At 35.4% G+C, this 25867-nt stretch overlaps 1 protein-coding gene across 8 annotated transcripts in view; it reads left to right on the top strand.

Moving 5' to 3' along the window:
• DAB1 (DAB adaptor protein 1) overlaps positions 1-25867 on the top strand; it is a 754595-nt gene that overhangs the window by 286857 nt on the left and 441871 nt on the right. The gene's annotated exons all lie outside the window — the stretch shown is intronic.

Genomic DNA, 25867 nt, shown 5'->3' with positions numbered 1-25867 from the left:
TATAATTCAAAATCTGGAAGGCCAAATCCTCCTTTTTTCTTGGCATCCTGTAATAATTTATATTTCACTCTGGGTTTTTTCCTCTGCCATATAAATTTAGATATACATTTGTTTAATTCCGCAAAAAAATTCTTTTCCAACTTGACTGGCACTGTCTGAAACAGGAACAACAGTTTTGGCAAAATATTCATTTTTACTGTCAAAATACGTCCCAATAGTGATAACTGCAATTTGGCCCAATTATCTAAATCTTTAACTATTTGCGTTATTAACTTATCATAGTTACCTTTTATAATCGACGAACATCTAGCAGTCAACTGGATCCCTAAGTATTTTACTTTATTTACATATTTTCACATGTGGTGGACTTGCCCATGTGCTCAGAAGTTTTGGAGAAATATTAGAAATTGGATTTTAAATATAACAAAACAAAATTTAAAACTTGAACCCGAAACCTTTCTGCTAAGTATGATAGATTTAAACATGGAGAAAAAATATCAATATTTAATTTTGCACATAATAACTGCGGCCAGAATAACCTACGCACAAAACTGGAAACTGTCTTTCATTCCTTCAGAGGATATGGTAATTAAAAAAATACATGAATGTGCTGAGATGGAGAGCCTAACCAAATTGTTAAAAAATAAACAAAATAGTGACTATTATGAAATATGGAACATTTGGTATGATTGGTTAAAGAAAAGGTAATATTTGATATTTGGATAAGTTATGGAAATGACAGAAGACATGCATTTAATTATAAACTATATAGAGAAATAAAAACATTAAAAGAACGAAGGAGTTATTGTAACAAGGCAGATCACATCACTGATAAAGATAAAGAAAAAAAAATTAACCATTGCTCAATATACGCTGTAAAATATATATATATATATATATATATATATATATATATATATATATATATATATATATATATATATATATATATTTATATTAGTTTTTTTGTGGTACATGTATGGCATTCAGCTTTGTTCGGTATTTTCCCGTCATTGTAGTTGTGCTTTTAAAGTTGTAGCAGCGCGGCAGAATCTCATTTGCCATCATCAGGCTTCTGTATATACAGATGAACACTATACAGAAGCCTGATGATGGCAGATGAGATTCTGCCAAACGCTGCTCAACTTTAAAAGCACAACTACAATGACGTGGGAAAATACCCGAACAAAGCTGAATGCCATACATGTAAGTACCCGTGAAAACTTGAGAAGATAGATAGATAGATAGATAGATAGATAGATAGATAGATAGATAGATAGATAGATAGATTGTCTGTTTTAAATGTATGTCAAATAAATGTTTTTTTCTAGAATAAAAATTGAAAAAATTAAAAAAAAAAGAATACTAAAAGTACCATTTGATATTTCTGGGGCAGTATTTGTCACAAAATGCAGACGTTAGCATGGAACCTCCTATGGAAGATAGGCATCACCTTGGAATTTCATGTATTTAGTGTGCAACTCAACTTTTTCTTCTTAAAATGATGGGTGGTTGAGATGGAATATTCAGGAACAATGTTCTTGTGGGTTCCACCAGGCTAAACTTAATGACGATAGTCCAAATCACTTGTTGGCTTTTCCATGGCAACAGAATTTTAAGTTTTGTGCTTCACTTGGGCAGTTTTGTTTATCCAGTCTTGGTGTGGGTATCTGTAGCATAGCCTCAAAGCAATTTCTTCCGTTTCCTCTGAAGGTTACTAATTTTGCACATTTTTGAGGGTTCTCTTTCCTTCCCATCAGGCTGCTTGCACACTGTGTCATTTTAAAGTTAAGGGGGGAAAAGGCTAAAAAAAGAAATGAAGCCAAATACTATGCTGCCTCTGAAAGCTGACATGATAATTTATGCTGCATTGAAAACCCTTCCCTGGGGCAATGCTTTAATAAGATTCCTAGTCAGAAATCAAGCTCTGCCCAGTAATTCACTCTAAATCCTCAAATATACATTTATTAGCATGGAATTGTAAAAGCAGATTGAAGAAACTAAAGGCACACACACATGTACAGAATTAACTAAACTTAATGTCAGTTCTACTTTATAAACGCAAAGAAATGAAAAAGGCAAAAGCAACTGAATGACATTTATGTCACTGGAAGGCTAAATATAGGTCGTTTGAAATTTAATTTCATTAATTTCTTTAAAGTCTCCCATTCAGTGCAATAGATTTTTTTTGTATCTTAAATTATTGGAATGAAACATTTTGTGAATGGCAAAGATACATATAATCATGTTTCACCAAGTTCATTATACTTAATGGCCCTTATGTGGAATCTTTTTTTTTTTCATTTATTTTTCAACCAGCTAAACAGTTCTGTTTCATAACCTGAATAGATATTAATGAGTCCCTGCATATTTCATTGATTTAGATTGTTCTACAATCCATGCAGTCCAATCAACTTTCTCCCAATTGCCAAAGAAGGATTAAATAAAATAATATAGCTTCAACTCAATTGGCCACAATTAGGCTTTTGAATATGTATGTGTAGGATTATGCAACTACAATTTAGGGAATAATTTCCTCAGATTTTTTTTTTACCACACTTAGTGAAGTTTTATTTTTCCCTCACTACATGTATTAGAAAATCCTCATCATGTAATAACTATATCATCATCTTCCCTATTAAGAAACAGTCAAGGTCTAGGAAGGCAAAATTTGAACATGTGCCATCTAGTGAGGTAATGTCAGTTCCCATGTGCCATCTAGTCTTCTTTCCTCATCTTTTAACCAAATACAAGAATGAAAATTTCCCCTTTCTCCCTCCACAAATATTTGCCAGCAATGATATATCTGGTTTGAATTGATCCCAGCCAGAAAAAAATACCTTAGATTTGTTTTTAGAAGTTATTTGATTTGTTCAAACAGTATTTGTTGCAGCAATCCTTTCATGGGAGAAAGGAATTTTTTAGGTATTGTCAGAGAATACTATGGTGTTCCTGCAGTTATTTAGTGGGAAAATGGGGAAGGAATATGTCAGAATTTTCTGTCTTTTCTTCTCCATTAATTTATGTAGCAGTATGCGGAAAAGCTTCTCTTTTCATACTTCCATTAAATCTCAAGGAAAGATTGCAGCCACAAATTATTCTCACTGGATTTTTTTTTCAGCAGTGGTAAAACTGATAATGCTAAGATGAATACTTGCTCTTGAGAAATGGTTGGAGAATTCCCTCACGTTCTATGGAAATTTGTTTTGCTTTTTTTCATTTTCGAAAACTGCCAACTCACCAGGTGACTCAGAGCAGTTTATTTCTTTAAAAAACACACTCATGCTAATAAAGCCCCTTGCAAGTGAAAATAGATCCTAATTACACATAACTTGAGTGTTCCCACAATATTCTGGTCCAATTCCTGTGGGAAAAGAAAGGTCTTTCTAAAGGGTCATCCAGATCTCACAGGAGATGCGCTTCTAAATTTGCTGGAATTGTGACATAGAGGGTATGATTCCCATGAGCCCTGAAATGGCATTGTTTTATTATTTATTTATTTCAATTTATATGGTGCCCACCTCCCCGATAAGGCAACTCTGGGAAGCTTACAGATCATAAAAAGGTAAATAGAAAAGCAGTTAACATTTTAAAACTATGCCAATTAAATTTTTAATACTAAGCAAAAATAACAACACCAGGAATCAAGAGATAGATGGTACAGGGGTGCAGTATTCTTATCCCGTCAACTACCTCCAGCAGTAAGTGCTTCCTGTTGGAGTCCAAGCCAATTGGTATAGATGGATCCCAAATATACCTACCTTATCTTACCATCTAGAACAGGCAGAGACAATGAGAGAGAGGGGGGGGAGAGGGAGGGAGGGAGGGAGAGAAATATCCAAGTTCTGTTCCATGGAGGGTGTTACAAGTTACCTCCAATACCTTAAACTGCACACACATATCCACTGGTAATTAGTACAAATTTTATACTAGAGGTGTCACATGAACATACCATGGTACACTTATAATCATTTGCACCATTACATTTTGGACCACCTGCAGCTTCCAAACTCCAGATAACTCTTCAGATAGCCAGTTGCAGGGAAGTCTCTAGGGCATCATTTGCAGTGAGCAGCGACTCTCAATCCAAAAGAAAAACGGTGCATAAGAACAAAAAAAAGGCCCCCCCCCCCCCCTGCAAAAAAAACCAAGAAAAGAAAAACAGATGAACTAATCCTATTTTACTGTAAGCTTACTTTACTGTAAGCTTACACTAAAAATAACTTTGCAAATCTGAAAGTACATATATCTCCCTTTGCCTTTACAGCCCAAGAAACTAGTTGGGTGTGTGTTTCCTTTCTGAACTGTTTGCCATACCCACATATCTTTTGCAAACTATTCCCTTAATTCCTGTCTCTCAAGGCCATATACACATACTGTACATCCCACATACCTGTCAGTGTTCCACGTAATGCACCCATAGAAAGCAAACTCCAAAGCACTCAAGTTCCTCAAAGAACAGTTTATTGGATACATTATATTGGCACAAACTGGTGAAAGCCAACTCTAAGGTTTCCCGTGGCTATCACCTAATTAAAAGTAATTTTTTTCCCTTTCCTCCGCCAAGTCACTGGTCAGGCTGTCCAATCCAGGTGCTAGCTGGTTGCTGGGTTACTTGCTCCTCCTCTGGCCAGCAACCTGTGAGAATGTTTTTGATTCTCACAGGAAAACTTTATTGTTTTGGCTACAAAACCTGATATAACTATTTCCTGCCTCCTGCTGCTTTGTGGCAACCCTGAAGCCTCCAAGATGGCTTCAGCCAGGCTCACTTCAGGGTTGACAATACCATTACATCTCCTAATATGCTACCTGCTTTTTTTTTTTTTCAGGAAATGAAAATCTAGGAAGACCCCCCACCCCACACACACACACACACCTAATCATGTACCAGTTCCATCAGTAGAGGTACAGCCCCAATTAGGCCAAACAATGGGAATTCTGAAAACTGGGGATTAAGAAAATCCCCATTTCCCTATCCACAACTTTGGGGCGAATGCCGCATGCAATTTGTTCCCAGTTTTAATTGAATGAATGAGCATTTTAAAAGAAAACTAAGGCATCTTTAGGTGTCAAATGGATGGGAAAGGAAGAAACATAATTGCTTAGCCTCCCCTTTCAGGCATCCTATTCATGATCTCTGCTTGATCCATGCATGATCCCTGTGATGTTGTTCAGTGGGGCCAAAGGCAGTGTTCTAGGACCAACTCTCTTCATACTCTACATAAACGACCTCTGTGATCATATTAAGAGCAATTGCGTTCTCTTCGCTGATGATGTAAAGCTGTTCAATACCACAGACAATACTGCTACCCTACAAAAAGATCTTGACTATGTATCTGAATGGTCAAACAAATGGCAACTTCAAATCTCAACAAATAAATGCTCTGTCTTACATATTGGCAAAAAAATCAGAAAATAAAATACAAGCTGAATAGTCAAGATCTTGTTGATGACCCAAGCTCTGTAAAGGACCTTGGAATACTCACCTCTAATGATCTAAGTGCTAGAGCCTACTGCAACCACATAGCCAAAAAGGCATTAAGAGTTGTTAACCTAATCCTACGTAGTTTTTCTCTGGTAATATCACACTACTAACCAGAGCATACAAAACATTTGCTAGACCAATACTCGAATACAGTTCATCAGTCTGGAACCCTCATTACGTATCTGATATTAGCACAATTGAGAAAGTCCAGAAATATTTCACAAGAAGAGTTCTCCACTCTTCTACTCGTTGTAGAATACCTTATGCCACCAGACTTGAAATTCTAAAACTAGAAAACCTTGAATTACGCCGTCTTCGGTCTGACTTAAGCATGGCATATATAAAATCATACATTGCAATGTCCTACCTGTCAATGAATACTTCAGCTTCAACCATAACAACACAAGAGCACACAATAGATACAAACTCAAAGTAAACCGCACCAAACTTGATTGCAGGAAATACGACTTCAGCAATAGAGTGGTCAATGTCTGGAATACTCTACCCGACTCTATAGTCTCTTCCCCAAACCCCAAAAACTTTAACCTTAGACTGTCTACTATTGACCTCACCCCTTTCCTAAGAGGTTTGTAGGGGCGTGCATAAGCGCACCATCGTGCCTACCGTCCCTGTCCTATTGTTTCTCTTATTCTTTTTATTTTTCTTATATGTACCCATTTCATGTATTCACAACTATGTATACACTTATACTTATTATCTTGTAAACAATTGGCAAATCAAATAAATAAATAAATAAATAAAATAAATTCCTCTAACCCCATGCAGGCTCTCCATGTTTTCTAGAACCCTCAACAATCTGCACTCAGTATTATCAGACGTTTCATACATCTAAGAGGCTCCCTGCTACAGAGGCTGACTTCTAGTGGTGGGAACAGCAGTGTGAATCTGGGGTTTTATTAGTTGACTTTACAATCTTTGCTCATTAGCAGATTGCAATTAATTTAAATCTTGTGCCTTTTGTCAAGAAATCATAGTCATTAATTTCTGAGAATAATGTTGGAGGAATTATTAGTTGACCTAATAAAACTTTTAATTCATTTGTGAATCCTCCAAAGCATCAGTTATGCAGATGGATGTATCATAACTAGCCAGAATGAGTGAAAAGGTGACAGTACCTTGGGATTCGTTAACTGTGAAGGTTTCTTTTCATTTCTTTTTCTCTGCTTTGAAAAGAAACTAAAGTATAGTTTGACTGGAAATCAGGTTCAATTGATCCAGGGTTCACCCAGCAAGGCACATCTTTCTAATTTCATGCCTCACTGGGATGATACGTCATGCTTTCTACAGGGCGACAGCTTGCTACATAACATAACTCAACAGACTGATGCAACGGGGCATGCTAAATTAACTTGCTTAAACTCAGAAAATTCAGAGCAAAATGTAGCTTTGGCTGAAACTTGCATTGTTAAAAAGAGTGGGTTATTTTTTCTATCATTTGCTACTGTCTGGAAAGTGATTTACTATAATCTCAGGATGGTGGAGCTTGCCAACTTTTCTAGGGCCATAGGTTTGGATGACAAGAAGCTGCTTCAACACACACACACACACACACAATTCTTTTTTCCCCCAGCCTATTAATGCAGCATATAATTTTATGGTTGGACAGGAGATGATACATGTATATTTAGCATTTTGTAAAGCATTTTAGTATATAGGAATAGATTGCAATTTATCATTATGCTCTTTTTAAAAACATCATGATGTTCAAATAGTTTATACTGAATTTTTCAATCTTGGCTTCTCTTCTATTTCCCATTTTTGCAAGTTGACTGGTTTTGGTAGAATATACATACAAACTCATCAACTATTCTCTTTTAGGGTAAGAAACATTATGCAAAGCAGAGAAAAGAATAAGAAATAAGTGAAAGAAATGGGAGGCAGAGGATAAAAGGAAAGAAAATCTAATTAAATGTAGCTTATATTAACATAATTTACTAGATGTCTTCATTAGGGCTTCTATATATGGGCTACGAAAATCACTAGAAGTCAGCAAAGAATTAGAGGTTTTTCTATCACTTTGATGCTAAGTGCTGGTCATCCAGTTGATTGCTATCTAGATCAAATAGCCAAATTTTCCATATCTACCATTGCCAACCATTGTTATTTTCATTATGTCCATACACTATTACTTCTTGTTCCTGATTTTTATTTAAGTAGTCCTAATTAAAATGCAAATATGTTTTAATTCAAATAATTTAGAAATCTTTCCCTAAACGTTTGCGCAATAGGCCTAATTTAAGGAACAATTGTTCTTAACATAATACATCATTTCCAAATATACTTTGTTGATGCAAATGGAGCTATGGAGCTACTTCTACCTCTGGATGCTGTTGAGTTCTGCATGTTTGGTAAATGATTTGCAAGAAGTGCTTTAGTACTTATATAAATGTGATTTCTCACTGTTCCTCATAAAACCCACTTCATCTTTTTTCCAGCTCCTGTCAGAATAGCAGTGGGGCTACAATCACGCTTATACAAGGCCTGAGGCTTCTGAATTGTTTCTTAAGTCTGTACAGCCTGCTCCAATACTCACCTTTTAAATATTTTTCCAGGTATAATTGCTCTTTGGTTTGCCTATCAGGCTATGCAAATTAAGCAAACAAACATTTCCCCCATAAAATACTAATTTAAAACCGATCCATCGTATTTCCCATTAGCAGATATAATCCCACTTGAGTTGCTGCCACTTGACAGTAATTATTTCATATTTGCTCCCTTGTTCTGGAAGAACAGACAATTTATTTCCTTTCTGCCCTTCAAAATCTCAGGGCTGTCTCTAGCTTGAAAACTGGCACATACCACAAAAGATTGCTTTAAAGGAAGTGCATGAAAATTTAAGGGAAGGTAACATCAGCGGAGGATTAGCTGTTAGGAGAGAACATTGTTGTCCATTCCTGCTCTCCAAAAACATAGTGTGGACAATACTTGTTTTGGTTAACCTGGTAATGTGAATATGTCCTATATTTCCATATCCTTGTGAACTCTATGTTGCCAATAAATATTTGAAAATGGTCAGATTTGAATTTGAGTGACCTCATATAGAACCCTCTCTCAGCTTTGACATGAATCAACCCACTCTGAGTCTAAAGTTGAGATTTGTCTCAATTTGATGCATTACTGCAATTATTATTATTATTATATGCACAGACAAGTGAAATCATAGCTACCAGTTCCTTAGCTAATGTTAGCCTTCATATGCCACAAGTTCCTCTCAATAACTTAGGATGCCGTAATGTACTGGCACAGTAAATGTGTGAATCCAAGCAGTGTCACTTTTGGATACATAGAAAGTTTGTCAATGCACAGATTTCCTAATTGCCATCCAACAATTTTTGATATGACACCCAATGTGCCCAACACCACTGGGACCAGCACAGCTGGTTTATACAACAACCTTTCAACTTCAATTTTCAGATCTTGATACTTTGTGATCTTCTCCAGTTCTTTGCCTTCTATTCTACTATCTTCTAATATTGCCACATCAGTTACCCACACTTTCTCCTTTTTCAACCATAGTTAAATCTGCTGTGCTATGAACCAACACTTTATCAGTTTATATTTGAAAATCCCAATATTTAACATGATCATTTTCAACTACTTTTACAACTTATATGCTCCCATTGATTTTTCACTATAAGCATATAATAATTTCATTATTATTAATTAGATTTAGTATAGCCACCCCACTCCAAAAGATAGCTCCCTTTTTATTTACTTACTTGTTTATCTGGTGTCAATTATTCATACAACTGTCTTGGTTTTAAACTTCAGTATGAAAAAGCCAGTCTTGCTGAAATTTAGCAATGCTTTTATGTTGGTTAATAGCATATCAAATATCTGAGAGGGGGGGAAAAAAGAAGGGTTTGTATTATCCAATTTTTTCTTTTTAAGGTTTGAATGCATATAAACTACAGTATATAGCAATTTTATCAACACTTTGCACTTTTCTTTGCATTCTTCACATTCAGTGATCCTCTTTGGAGGAGATTGGAAAATACTCTAAAATCAAATTATGTTTTAATATAATTCCTTGTGAAATAAAAGGGGAATGTACTCCGTTGCTGGCTAAAATGCATGATAAACATGGAGCTAGGCAAGCCCAAGTAATATGACTAGTTTCTATGGCAACAAAAATGTCAGTTATCCTTTTGGCAGATGCTGTTCGACTGTTGTTGAAGCAGTGATTCTGACACTTTGAAATTTATTTTAAAAAGAATGTGCAGGGAGAGTCCCAGAGAAGCTTCAAACAGAGAGAAAGTTAAGCCATAAACAGGATACTATATGGCAGAGAGATAATGATGCAATCATCTCATAAATTTTGTTTAACAAATGTATAATTGAGCCATTTGCCCAAGGAATTATTTGCCTGTTCTAACAAAACTTGAGCTTTACCTTCAGTTTAGGATTTGACTATGCTATGCATGTTTTCCAAACTGTACATATTCACTTGGGACATGTGCTAGGACCAACTCAAAGGAATAGAATCTGCCTTTCACCACAAATCTCCTTCTATTGTATCTAATACACATGGTTTAATAGAGTTGTCTGCCTTTTGTGGTATGTTAAATAGTTCTTGCTCTTAAGCACGAAGCGATGTAGAAATTGGACATATGTTGAATTTCGAATGGCTCGTCATTCATGCCAAATGTCCTTTAGGTTAAAGAGATATTTAACTGCAGTAGCACTACAATGTCTGCCTACATGGGTCAAAGGCATTCTTACAGCCAGTCAAAATTATTATGCACGATTATTTTTCACAGAAAGGTCTCTTTTTGATTTTAGTTTCATTATTTTAATGGGAAAATGTTATTGTTCGTCATGCTACAGCAGTGCTGCACATTGCTGTGTAAGCACAAAATAATAGGAATGTCATTAAGATAAAAACAACGTATTCTCACCTTTTTTTCCTTAAAAATATGGAATCCATGTGAAAATGACAACTTCTTGTTAGAGAAAAGCAATCCACAATGGTAGGGCAGTATTCTCTGCAGTTAGGTTTTGACCTATTCCTGTTGGCCAGAGGCAAGAAGGAAAATGAGCATCTTTCTCAAATCTTTTGGCTACTTTTTCATTACACAAGATTTCCCCATAACATTGTTTGGTGTATGAGTTAAGCATTCAGCAAAAATGTAATGTTTAGAAATGTAATGCTCACATATTTATGCTTAACAGGGAAAAATGCCTGTAAGCTCTTCACACTTTTGTCAATGTCAGCATTTCAGAAAGTAATGCAAAGATTATTTATGGTAGGGATTTCTAGAGAAAAAGAAAGAAGAATATATATATATATATATATATGACTGTTTCTATCACTTAAAATCATTTTCCTGCACGGAATATGGAAGTAGCATAATCCATAGCCAGAAAATTCATAAGGGATGGAGATAGTTGGATAATGACAAAAATGGGCTTGAATAAGAGAGTTAAGCCATGAGCTGGAAAGAAAGGAAGATAAATGCTACGCTAAAAAAATATTGCTAAAGAAATGAGTTCCACTAAAGAACATTGAAATATAAAGGTCTTTTAACTAGCTAAGATTAAGCCTATGCTGCTTGAAAACAAGGTTAGTTGAAAATTGCCACCCAGCAAGCAGTCCCATTTCCAAGAGACATGAATGAAGTTGGAAACAGCTGTTTCTGAAAATAAGAATGCACAGGAGGTGAAAAGAGGTAGGAAGGAATATATGGAAGATTAATTTTAATTAGTCCCAAATGGCATGATGATATTCCTTGTATCTACCATAAGGTCTTCTCAAGGCCTTTTATTGTGATGCTGTAGTACAAGATTCTTCTACTGGGTACTTGCACAATTTTTGCACTTTTCTATTCAATTGCCATCTTAAAGATTTTAATACTTTCATGCATTTATTTGCTTGGTTACCCTGTTTTCTTTAGATATGTTGGCTCAATGTCAAGACAATATTTTCTCAATAATGTCTAGTATCTACATATGAAATAGCCTTCTATTTGTGTTGACTTCTGCTAAAGAAATCACACACGTTAATATAGACAATTTATAGGATAACATTAATCAAAATGCCACACTTAAAAGTATTCATTTGCTTAGCTTTGCCAGAGACAGACTGCTGACTAAAGACTAATAAAAAATCATATTCTTTATTAGCCTTTTTTGTCCTGAAATGAAAATGTTTAATTCATCATACAAGCAAGTCAAGAAAAATAGATTGACCCTTTTCATATGAGCGTTGTATCTTGTTAGAGAATGAAGCATGATTGTGTTTACTTGGAATAAGATTCAAAGTCCATTTTCTTCATTTGGTTGGACTCTATTGTCTGTCTGTCCGTCTGTCTATTATCTATCTATCATCTATCCATCTATCCATCCATCCATCCATCCATCATCTATCTCATCTCTTCTACTTTTCTTTGTTATATGTACATATGTATATACAACACTTACTGCTAGGAAAATCTTGTAGGCTCTTTTAAAGCTGTGCTATGGCTGAGCTTTGGGTAACTTCAATTCAGAATTGCTTAATGTTAGAAAAGATATTGAAATATGATCCATAGAATCTAATGGCCAATGAATAAATAACTTTTCTCTACCATAGAGAGAAGTTCTTTTCTGTTGGATTATAAACTGTCAAGATCCTTTGTCCAGTTTTCCCCAACTCACTTCCTCTATGAAAAAGACATTTGTTTTTCTATTCCATTCTCAGTATTCTTTTTTGAGGTTGTTTCCAGAGGGCTTTGTTCATTCACTTTTTTTGTTGGGGTCTTTGGTGCTCTCTGAACTTGGTTGTTTTCTTGAAGTCATTTCATTTCCAAAGTAGCTAACATCATCAGTGTACTGATTATGTTACCTAGTTTGGGTAATGAAATATCTTCAAGAAAACAACCAAATTCAGAGAGCACCAAGGACTCCTCACTTCAACTCTGAGCTACAAATATTATTGGTACAATTCTGCCAAGTATTCTAAATGAATTAACTAGGTGGTATTCAGCAGGTTCTGACCAGTTCTGGAGAACCGGTAGCAGAAATTTTGAGTAGTTCGGAGAACCAGCAAATACCACCTCTGACTGGAGATTTTACAGTTTCTTTCCCCTGCCACATTCACCAATCCATGCCCACAGAACAGGTAGTAAAAAAATTTGAATCCCACCACTGGTGAGCCCCTTTATAGAGTGTGACTGCAATAATGCTTTCAGTATTTCTGTCCTAACTTTAGGGGCTGGACTAACTCTAACCACCTATCGGAGTTTCATATCCATAAATAAAGCATAGTGTCCTTACAAAGTTCTGATAAGCATAAATGGAGAAACACAAGGGCTGCTAAGGATAAATTATTAATTTCCCCAATAAGTATTTCCAGATTAAAATATGTTTTCTACACATATAGTTTCATGATTCTAAGTCAGAAATATAATTAGTGGTGGTCATGGTAGCAGCAAGAGAAAATTTTCAAAATCTTTTCAATGGTTTAAATACAGTGGATAATTATGATAATATGCTATCCAGTTATAGCATGTCTAATAAATCAGCATGTTTATTTTCAAATTTGGCATTGATACTTGCAGTTAGAAGAAGGCTGTTAAGTGCTTGTGTATTGATAGATGCTGCTTTCCTGCATAACAGGAACTGTTAATAAATGAGAGTCTCTTTATAAGATTTCCTATAACCACATTCCATTTTTTCTTGCTTTCTCTAAACAAGAATTCTTCATTAAGCATAGGTGGGTGGGTTTCACTGTTAGGAAACTATATGCATTTATTTTTAATCTTGGTATAATAAAGAAATTCACAGCTGAGCTTAAAAAATTGTTTCTTTAGTAAACTAATAAATTTTGATTAACTATAATAATGAAAAATGTGGAAATTTAGCATCATTTTTCTTACTACACTCCCTGTTAATTTTCAAAATGTTACTCCTATGAATGGATTAAAATTGGCCCACTGATAGGTTTGGGTGGTATAAGCTTTGATTTGGAAATTTGAGATTCAAAGAGGATATGATTCATTTGGAGTTTGCAATTCAAGATGTAACCAGAAACTAATTTGTCTAGGCCCTTGGAAAAAATTGGAAAATGGAAAAAAATCCATAAGATTTAATAAGGAAGATTCATAAAGCTTGCAGCTTCCTTCATGTCCCCCCTCCCCCCTGTGTAGTGGCAAGGTCTCAGGAAAATACACATTTGACTTAAATTTATATTTTCCAGAGACCATATAGCTATTAATTCACATTTTTAGAAAGCATTGATCCCACCAAGTTGCAGTCAGTGTGTTAAAAACAAATAGTCTCATAGAAAAGTTGTATTGAACCATTGCAGAAAGTATTCTATAGCATCATTAAAAATCTTGGGGGAAAAAGATATTACTGAAGATCAAAGGGCCTATCATTTACTTTTCTAGACTGAAAAGTTTTTTTTAGCATGGCTCATTGTCCGGCTATTTATGTTGGTATCAGACATCCAACCATACTACTCTAATCCCTTTCACTTTTATCTATGTATAGAAGTAAAACTGCAACATTTGAGACTCTATAAATCCAAATGCACAAGAAAAGTCCAGCAGATCTTTGCGCCTGCCTACCAATCTCTCCAAAATGATTCAAAGGTGACTCATTTGATTTCAGCTAATTCAAAGGTTTGAAATTTGGGATTTGAAGGACAAATGATGATTGGTTGACCAGCTTGTGAAGGGCCTAATTTTCACCTACATAGGAAATTAAAAATGAGTTTCCTTATCCTTTTTTCAGATAGGACATCCATAGGAGTAAAGGTGGTTCTTCATTACATTACATTAATCCACATTACATTAATCCACATCTACATTAATCCACACTCTGGTGATTTCATAGTTAAGCTAGCTAGTGCAATAAAATTTATGACAAATTTGTTTCAAAATGCTGCACAATCTGAAGAAACAATGGGTTTGCTTTAAGGGTTAGGATGCAGTCTTGCAGGCTGACTCTGCTCACTGGCAGGAGTTTGATCCTGATGGGATCAAGGTTGACTCAGCCTTCCATCATTCCATGGTCAGTGCGCAAAATGACAACTCAGATTGTTGGGGGCAATGCGCTGACTGTGTAAACTGCTTAGAGAAGGCTGAACAGCACTGTGAAGCAGTGTATAAGTCTAAGTGCTATTGCTATTGCTATTAAGGAGTTTCAGACAAGTTTAACAACTTTTGTATATGCACTTCCTCATGCTCTGAAACACTTTTCAGAAGCTGCAGAGTTGTGACATCTATTTTGTAGCATTCCTAATTCAGGGACAGTGAATCTTTTGCTATTTCAGCAGCACTCCTGAATAGGGCAGAAGTAATGTTAGCCAAGTAGCCAAAGAGTTAATCAGATGGAGATGTGAAATCAAGGATCATTTTAAAATCTCAATAACAGTAGTTGCCTGGGGGATCACAGTGTGCTAAACCACAAGATAAAAAGGCCTGACAAAGATTATTGACACTTTTACCTTTTAATGAGAAGCTTGGATTGATTGGGTTGCCCTTCAGCTCTGTTCAGTTTGCCTGGTTTTTCAACCATGATATCATGATTAACAGACTCTGTACATATATAACAGTAGTGCCATATTTAAATAATTGCAAAATATGAAGATGTGTTAAGCAAAAAATCAATAGTCCTCTGAAATGTTGACTTTAGGTTAAAGATTACACACTCACACTCACTGAGTAACATTTTGCGAACACAATTGCCCTACCTTCCCTTCCATGCACAAGGAATAATTGGAATAATTTTGATTTATAAAATATATAGCACCAGCCTCTAGGATAAATTTTGTAAAATAATTGTATTTCACACTTAAAGATGTGTGTGCTGAGAATTTCTCTCCTGAAAAGCTTATACCATCTACCAATCTAGGGTGGAATAGGAAATCTGTGACTCTTCAATCCATTAAGCTTCAATCCATCACCTGAGCATTGCTTATGCCAGATGGGTCTTTGGTAAAATGGAATCCACCAATTTCTGGAGATCTATAATTTTTTCATCCTAATAAATCACAGAAAATAAATTAGATTAGATTAACAGAGTTAGGAGGGACCTTGTAGGTCATCTAGTCCAATCCCCCCCCCACCAAGCGGGAGACTCTACACCATTTCTGACAAATGGCAGTCCAATCTCTTCTTGAAAGTCCCAAGTGATGATGCTCCCACAACTTCCGAGGGCAACTTCTGTTCCATTGGTTGATTGTTCTCACTGTCAGAAAGTTTCTCCTTATTTCCAGGTTAAATTTCTCCTTTTTCATTTCCATCCATTGTTTCTTGTCTGGCCTTCGGGTGCTTTAGAAAATAGCTTGACCCCTTCCTCTCTGTGGCAGCCCCTCAGATATTACCTGCTACCATGTCTCCCCTGATCCTTCTCTCCACTAGACTGTCCATGCCCAGTTCCTGCAACCATTCATGTTTTAGTCTCCAGTCCCCTAATCATCCTGGTTGCTTTTCTCTGCACACTTTCTAGAGTCTCAACATCTTTTTTATAGTGGGGTGACCAAAACTGGATGCAGTACTCTAGATGTGGTCTTACTAAGGCTTTATAGACTGGTATTAGAGTTGCAATGTACTCTACATATGATACAGGTGCTTTTTCAGGAGGCAACTGGACTTTCTTCTTGTTGTTGTTGTTTTTATTGCCTCCTGAAAAAGCACCTTTGGGGTAACCATGACCTGGATGACTGAGAATCTCTACAGACCCCTACATATGACAACTCAGATGTAACCACTGCCAACCATTATCTGCTTCTCTCAGCATCGCTAGATTGTAAGTAAGTTCAACAGGCTTTCGAGGACACACTGCTTCTATAAAGAAATTTTAGTGTAAGAAAAACTAATGAAGTATTTATGAAAGAATTCCAGTGGGTATTATGTATGAAATTGCAAGCCCTACTTAGAGAAAATTCAAGGTTCAAATTGTTGCATTTTTTTCCAGAGGGATTTAACAGGGTTGACACCATTTTCTTTTGTGTGGAAATAATAGTTTCCATCTTTCCTTATTCTACTAATGGATAAACCTCTTTTTGGGTTCTTTGCTTCTGGCAGTATGAGAACTATTTCCCACAATTACCAACTAACTCACCATTAAGTATATATGAAATTGCCGTTTTCTTAATGGCTCAGAAATGGGTCTGGGTGTTATCCTTCATTCTTAAAAAATTCTAGTTAATATCTAACTAGAATCCTGCCTAATTCTATTGATCTGTTTCACTTGAAATACTATGTTGAATAAAAATGAAAATACATTCCCAAATAAAACAACATTTGCTATCTTTTGACAACTCTAGAGTAAATTGATTTAACTTTGGAAATTACACAGCACCAAAACTAATTACTAAAGGCAATCTGCAAACAAAATATCTCCAGGGCATCAATTTTTTTGAAAGAAAGTATTGTGGCATTTGCTTCTATTTATAAGCAACTTTTGAAAACTAAATCCATATAACATTGGGGAGATAGTGATTGCCCAATCAATGAATGTATGAAAACAATACTATGAATGCTTCAACTTACTTGAGAATACGGAAGCATGAAGTACATGAACTTCAAGTCTTCCTTTTTATATATGAATTAGTGTTATAGGCTATGTAGCTAATTCCATTCTTTAAAATGCTCTCATATATATGCTAATGGCATATAAACCCAATTTAACATGGAGCATGGCTAACCAGGCTGGTTCAATCCTTTGACTCTTTTATGTGTATTCAGAAAACTCATTTGAGAATAATGTATGGAGGATGAAGTTCTGAAAAGGAATAAACCTGAGTGAATGATCTCTGTGACCAACCTTCATTATCAAAACTCCTGGTATGATCCTGATGGAAATACGTTTAACTGAACTAACTTAAAAGACTCCTATTATTTTTTGTTTCCCATTCAGTGCATGTCAGGACTAATATTAGCAAGAATGAAACAATTCAAACCTTTCCTTTATGGGTCTTTACACTTATGAGTAGAACTTTCTTGTAGCTTCCATGTGTATCTCATATATTTGACAAATAACAAAAATAGTCATAAAATTCCACTTTATTGGCCAGTGGTTTGCTACATATAAACATTATATAAGAGAAAATATATATTTTCTATGCAGTCTATGCATTTCTATGACCTATGCAGTCAAGACCACATTGAAATACATTATTATGCAAAGCTTTTGAGTTCTTATATAGTCACAGTGTTTAGAATTAAAGTTTGGGTACATTGTAAACAGCTCTGGGAAGAAAATGAGCAAAAAATAAATAAATACTGTGCCATTCTACAATGTGAAATAATTTCTTTTAAGCTTTAGGTTTAACTTTTCTAATTGATTAAAGGGGTCTGCAAGATAAAGGAGGAACTCAAAGTTCACCTTATGTTCCTTGGTGGTGTCATTTAAAACAAAAACTTTTCCAAAGACTTGGTAAATCTCAGAAACTTATAGAAGAAGATAGTCAGTGATACTCTAATAAATCAGACAATTCAATGTTTAAGTATTCTAGGAATTAATATGAACGACCCTGCTATGGTTTATGTTTTTGACATTCAAAGGAAAGTACATGCTCCCAGAGAAGAAAAGAAGCATAGAGGCATAAGTGAATGAAGTTAGTGATTCATCAGAAAAGTGCCAAGATCACATATCTTATATAATCATCTTAGTCCTTGTTAGTCCTTGTTCTTGTCAAAGAGCTTCCTTTGAAAGCTGTCAGGGAGATCCAATATATGGTGGAGCATGCAGTGATGGATATCCCAGGTTTCCTCAACATAGGCTTTCCACAGCCAGGTTATCTACCTCCCTCTAAAATTATCCATTGTACCAGATTAGGTAGGGTGGTCATGCTCCTAGACCTGTTCCCTAAGTACAGGTAGTCCTCAACTTACAATGGTTCATTTAGTGACCATTCAAAGTTACAGTGGCACTGAAAATAGTGAATTATGACCATTTTTCATATTTATGATGATTGCAACATCGCCATGATCACATCATCAACATTCAGATGCTTGGCAACTGACTCATATTTATGATGGTTAAAGTGTCCCGTGGTTCATGTGATTTCCCCTTTTGCGACCTTCCGACAAGCAAAATCAATGGGAAAGCCAAATTCACTTAGCAACTGTAAGTGACTGACTTAACAACTGCAGTGATTCATTTAACAACGGTGGCAAGCAAGGTCATAAAAGAGGCCAAAAGTCACTTGACAACTGTTTCACTTAGCAAGAGAAATTTTGGGCTCAATTGCGGTTGTAAGTCAAGGACTAACTGTATTGCCATTTACGGGATCCGGCAAATGTGACAGCACCCTTTCCCCTTGAAATTTGGCACTTCCTCTCCTATCATAGCCATCTAAAAAGCAGTTAGCACCTAACTGTTTTCCCCAGGTGCTAGGGTATGAGATGGATGAGAGGATTTAATGAAGGACTGCGTGCAGAAGCTTAACCTTGGCCCCAGGTTTTGAATGTTTAACAGATTAAATAGAGTTTTATAGATTTAATAGTATTGTGTTGTTTTATTATTGATGGTGTTTTAATTGTTAATTGGGAACCACCCCGACTTCAGTATAAGATGGATGGCTATATAAATGTTTTAAGAATAGAAGAGAAGGGAAGAGAAGGGAAGAGAAAAGAAGGGAAGGGAAGGGGAGGGGAGGGAAAGGGAGGGGAGGGGAGGGAAGAGAAGAGAAGAGAAGAGAAGAGAAGAGAAGAGAAGAGAAGAGAAGAGAAGAGAAGAGAAGAGAAGAGAAGAGAAGAGAAGAGAAGAGTTGGACGGGAGCTTGGAGGTCTTCTAGTCCAACACCTTCCTTAGGCAGGAAACCCTATACCATTTCAGACAAACGGTTATCCAATTCCAGTGTTGAAGCATTCACAACTTCTGGAGGCAAGTATTTCCATTAATTGTTCTGTCAGGAAATTTCTCCGTAGTTCTAGGTTGCTTCTCTCCTAAATAAATGAAATGTTAGAATCTATTATGTTGCATACTGTATAAATTCCGTCTTTCATTCTCTTTTTAGATTATATTGGTACAGTTAGGAACTAATGTGTGTCTTTTAATCTCCCCCCCTTTTTTTATTTTGGGTGGGGGGTTAGCAATTGAATGCCAGAGTTTTATAAGGCTGATCTCAAGACTTAAAAAAAAAAAAACTAGATACAAAATTTTGTAATATACATTGTTGATAACATGTATTGTTAGAATTGTCAAAAGAAAATTAAAAATTTCACTTACAACTTTGCTTTAAGAATGCACCCTCAGAATGAAGCATAAAACTTGTAAGAAATATTCTCTCTGACCTTAACCGATGATCCACTTAATTTATGCCTTTGAGCACAAAGGCTGATAGCCGTTATTTTTAATAATAATCTTCTGAGGCACAGATGCACAATGAACATAGAACTGGTTTCCCCAAAGGGATCTTCCACCTGTCTTACACAAACTAAAGTAATATATAGACATTTGGGACCTATGCTTCTAGACAGTCATGAAAATGAATCCAGAAAATTAGAAAATGTATCTCTGGATTTAATATTAAAAAAAGCATGGACTATTTTTTCTTAAAGAAATACCATCATTTCATTATTATTTCAGTGACAGCTTTGTTTTCCTTCGTTGATAATATAGTTGTTCTTACAGTATTAAGCATATTTTTTTCATTATTTATGACCCTGAATTTGGGACAAGTTAGAAAGCAGGAGCTGTTTTCCACTTTTAGGCTTCCAAATTAAAGTATGGATTTTATTATCTGTTTCTCAAAAAATGAATTTAACTTCCTCCCCCAAAAATATGAATTCAGAATTATTTGATGTGTTTTACTAATGAATATTTCTGTGCATTTAGTCATTTATCTAGCACAGAACTAACTTTACTGAAGATAATTTTAATCATGACAGGACAATGCTAATGAAACAACTTGACTGAGAATTGAATATTTGAAAGATGTGTCTTGAAGCAAGCATAAAATCTATATATATGATGATATGGGTCTGATTTTATAGATAATTAAACTTAGCTAGTAATTTATGGACCAAGAGCAGGGAACAGTAAATAGAGGATAACTTAATCTGTGATGGCCCAACATTTTGATGTATGTACTGTAGTCCATACCAAATCTAGCATGTGAAACTGGTACATGTAAGTCTGTGAAAATTCTCAGTCATCCAGGATTTTTTTTCTTTGAAGAAATTTCATTTCTCATCCAAGTAGATTTTGGATGAGAAGTAAAATGTCTTCAAGGAAAAAACAAAGTCCAGTTGCCTTTTGAAAAAGCACCTTTGGTAGATGTAAGAAATTGATTTCCCTGACATAGATAGCTCCATATGGACATCTTAGACTTGAATTTGCTAGCTTTCATTCTGAAGGTTGAGAAATAATCCCAATATACCCAAATGACAGCAGCAACACATGCTAGTCATTTACATGTTGTGGTTGGAATTCGCCATAATCTTCATCAATAATACTGTTTTCACCTTTTCTAAATACAAGCAGAGTGATCCAGAAAGAGTGTATTACCTGAAACCTGATGCTAGATTCATGAGTGTTTAACTCATCTTCTCGAGTTAGCTGAGGTAATATCTGTCATGTGACAGATTTTCCTGGCTTATTTAGCTCTACCTTTTATTGCCTATACCATATCCAAAAATTCTTTTAGTTGTTGTATTTAGGATCATTTGAGCAAGAGAAAATATTTCTTTTCATAATTAAAAGGAGCTGCAGACATTATTGAACATGGGCTGGGACAATATTTCCCCCCCCCCTCCACTTAAGGGTAGTTAAGCATTGACCTAAAGTTAAATCAGTAGATGGGAAACTGTATGGCATTTTGAAAGCAGGATTGTAAGTTAATTGTGTATAAAATTAAATTTTCAATGGAGGAAAACATATGACTATAAGTCAGTGAGTATTAATGCACATAAGTGCCTTACCTAATACATGACTTTTAAGAACAAAATATGTTGTGCAGTAATAAAACAAGCCAATGAAGTAGAACGGAGTTGTGAAAGATTTGAGCAGAGGAAAAATGCACCACAGTTCTGAATTTATGGTTTGGCAGAGTCCAGATAAGGAAGCCATAGAATTTATGCTAATAAAAGATAAGACCATAGACACAAAAGGAAGAAAAATTAAAGTTTGAGGAAAATAGCTTCCCTGATTGTCTCTTGCTAATAGGAAGGAGCTGGTTGGTAGATGAGAAAACTCTCACCCATACAAATTTTAACAAAACATTACTGCAAACAATCCATTTAATATACTGCACATTGATGAGAACCAAATCTGAATCAGACTAAATCACCCAGGCCCAGCACAAAGGAATAGGTTGCTGAATTTGCAACAATGCATACCCTTCTATAATTATTTCTATCATATAGAATTAAAAAAGATTAACATAGAGCAGCCAGTTTCCACCAGATTGCTATATTATTATGCACACATTGTTGTGGGTCTTCATATAGGCCACATTCGTCAAAATAAATGTACTTGCTTTCAAGCACCAGTGAATCAGAGGAAGCAGGAGGCAGTGAAAGCTCCTTTATGCTCACTTGATTTCAGTTTAGTAGCAAAGGCTTAAATATATATCATAAAGTAATTTCTCTCTTGACCAGTGCAAGTCAGAGAATCAGTGACTCTTTAGATGTGGTTGGATTCCAATCCCATCTGTCCCAGCCTGCATGGACAATGCTCACGGCTGATAAGAATGTGAGATATCGCGAGCAGATTCACACTCTTATAGCATGGAAAGGATAACTCTTCAGAGATAGCCAAAGCTATCTGTGGACTACTGTGGATATTAAGAGAGTATTTACTTAATCTGTATTCCATGGTTCTTTTAACGACAATTTATTGAACAAGGCAGAATTTATTGGATTTTAACAAGCCAAAGCTATAAGTCATGATTTAAAAACCATAGTGAGCCAGTTTGGTCTAGTGGTTAAGGCATCAGGATAGAAATCAGGAGACTGTGAGTTCAAATTCCCCCTTAGGCATGAAAGCCTGGTGCATGACTTTGAACCCATAACTCTCTGTCAGTCCAACCCACCTCACAGGGTAGTTGTTGGGGGGGTGGAATAGGAGGAGGAAGGAGTATGTTTGCTAGCTTAAGTTATTTATAAAAATAAAGGCAGGACATAAACTAAATAAATAATAGTAGCTTAGTTTCCACATTAGAGAAAAGCACAAAAAATATCAATTGTATAGCTTAGCATGCTGTGGAAAGTTAAGACAGAGAACAAAGATACAGAGTCAATAGGAAATGTTTTGTCTGGTTTTGTCAACTTCTGAGTGTACACATTAAAATGCCTAGAACTGACTTTGGTAAGGTGGGTGGCATACAAATTTAATTAATAAATAAATAATTTGCAAGCAGAAAAAGGACAGGGCTCACATCACAGTACTTCCTGCAATGTTGCTGGCATCACAGTTCTGTATACCATGTGGGGAAAGTTTCTGGGTTGACTTTTGGTCCTTTTGAAATAGTCTTCTTTGCCCTAAGCTTAATATTATATACATGGCTTTGGTTTTCTTTCATTTACCATCTTTGGGCTGTTTTCATGCCCCTCCCCATTTTTGTTCAATATTTTGAGCTGCCTCTTGAATAAGACTATAAATTATTTTTCTGGTACCGGCCATGCTTGCCCGCTTGGAAGATCTTAGAACAACATGATTGGATTTCCATGCTATGCTTAATTTTAGTTTATTGAATTGATAGTTTGGATAATTAACATTTACTTGGCATAATATGTAATTATAAGAGGCAGAGTTCACAAAATGCACTGAACTAGATTATCCCAGGGCATCCTTTCTTCTGCACTGAGATTTTCGATATTATTTTCTCTGAATGTGGAAAACCATCAATTCTTTTACTTCTCATTAGAGATCTCTATGAAACTAATAAGCAACTAGCTGTGAAGTCACCTGAAGGGAAAAACCATAACATTATATATGAAAAAAAATTATTTTAAAATTAATAGCCAGGGTCTTATTTTTATGCAAGAAAATCATATTTACGTTTTTGATTACTTCTATATTGTTTATCTCCTTTTTTAAACTGTACTTGGCTTTCTGAGCTTTTGTAAAAGTGCAGAACGTCCAGAAAGTGATGTGTTTTGAGAAAAGGAATATCTGAAAATCCACTGCATATGTGCCAAGTAGCTGCACACCTCAGAAGGTTATTAGAAAGACATATTTAAAATGATTGTGAAGCGTATTACATGCTTGGAATGAAAGATAAATATAATTCCTGCAAATAAAAATCCTTTCTCCATCCCAAAGAGGTAATTAGAAATCAGGGATTTTTAATGGTAAATGGTAAAAAATGGTAAAGGAGAGAAAAGGGGCACAAAGCACTAGTCCCTAAAGATCATTTTCAGATGTGTGCTACCAGATATGTTGGAAGGGCAGTGAAAATAATTATTTTTATGAATTTGTTAGAAGGTCTGTGTGCATATCAGCCATCATCCTATCTGAGCTTCAAAGGAGGTTTGATTAGATGCAAATTTATGATCTGAAATTTGAAGACAATATGCTAGAAGTTAATAAAAGCTTTAACCATAAAGTGGAATAAGAAGGCACAAAAAATGTGTGCATGCAGTTTATTGGATTTTTGATAGGGCTGGGGATAGATGGAACAAAAATACTAGCCATGATAAATCCTCCCAAACTGTAGGAAAGGTAGACCTTTCCAAAGTGAGAAGTCTCAGCTGGATACCTTTAAGAGTTTCATCACAATATGCTTTGTAAATATTCCCTATGTATTTTTTTAAAGGTAGAGATACCAGAGATGATGATCAGAAAGCACAGCAACTTCTGAACTGATATTGGGAGAATGTTTGTAGCTCAGGGTTGAAATGAGGGATCCCTGGTGCTCTGAGCTTAATTATTTTCTTGAAGGATCTTTTTTTTTTTGCAAACTAGGTAGCATCATCAGCGTTAATAAGTTTCACCAACACTGACAGGACAAGCCACCAGAATATGCTTTAAAAGTAAGATCTTGCTAAATACTGAAGAAGTTACCAAAGTCCCATCATCCACAAGCACTACTAGTACTAATACTACTACAGGGCTATGTGGCTTGTTGGTATGGCTTATTGGCAAAGAATGTCCTGCTGTTGTTGTTTTTTGACTAACATACAACTTTTTAGAAGTCTGAGAACTTCTGCATTACCATGGTATACACACACACACACACATTCTAGTAAATGACTATATTAACAAGAGTAATTTAACAGTGAGGTATGCAACATTATACACATTATGTGGAAGAAACAGATAAGTAGCAAGGAAAAAGGGATTTCCCCATCCCTCCTCAAATTAAATGAGAAAGGGGAGCATAATAATAGGAGAATAAAACAATGCTCCTAAAAGCTATAGAATTGCAGAGATGGACACTGACTCTGCTATATGCCAAAGACAGAGATGTAGATAAACAGGTATGGATGTAAGAAAAAATAAGAAGGAATGATTTAGAAAAATGAAAGAGTGGAATAGATCTGTGACTCTTTTTTTCTGTTTCTCCTTTTTCAAGGGTGATTTCCTAAGCAAACTCTGGAAGAAGAGTGAGACATAAAAAGCAGCCATCCCAAATGCTCCAAAGGCCAAGAAAAAAATAATAAAAATTATGGTTAGTTATTCATGCTAATGTCAGAAAGCGCCTCCTGCTCCCATTTTGTCCAGCTGCAATGATGAATGAAAGTCTTTGAATTTGTCCAAAAAACAGGTTTAATTCAATGTCATGAAATGTTCCAAAGATACAGTTCAGAGGGAGAATTTGATCCATTCTTCTTCAAATAAAATAAATAACACACAGCCCTGTTTGTTAATAGCCTATATAATGTTGTGAGTTCATAAAGTTCTTTATGAGTCAAGTAATTAGAACACAGAAGAGAGATCCTTTTATCCTTGTCTTGTATAATAAGGCTAATTGGTTTTGAATATTTATATAGCAGCCTGGAAAGAATCCCAATTAATGTAGAGCTAATTCCATCACGCCACACAACAGATATACTTTCAAACCTGTATATATTCTAATTTTCTAGTACAGGACACAGAGAAATACCGCAGTCATATATAGTGTGACTTTTAAATAATCATTAGAGGCTATGAAAAATGCAGAACCTCTTATGAAGATTATTCAACTTAGAGGAAAATAAAAATGAAATTTCCACATATGCCTTTAATAATAAGACATTGGTCATAAGAATGTGAGAGATATAATCTCAGATTTGCTCATTGCCACTTTTTAAAATCCTTATGTTGAAACCAGGATGTTATAACATCTTCCACACCTTGGATCAGAAAAATAAGTGGCAGATCCTGAAAAATATATATATATAGGAAAAACTACTTGCGGAAAGTCACTGTAAACAAAATGCAGTGTGCCATAGAAATAATAAACATAAATAGTTGAACCCTGGTGTGGTCATGGGCCTCGGT

The sequence above is a fragment of the Notechis scutatus genome, chromosome 3 (assembly GCF_049901735.1).
Source record: "Notechis scutatus isolate UNSWTSFEM ecotype Mainland chromosome 3, rNotScu1.2, whole genome shotgun sequence".
In the NCBI taxonomy this organism is placed as follows: Eukaryota; Metazoa; Chordata; class Lepidosauria; order Squamata; family Elapidae; genus Notechis; species Notechis scutatus.
The sequence above is the reverse complement of the archived record's forward strand: the minus strand, read 5'-3'. Positions and strand labels throughout refer to the sequence as shown.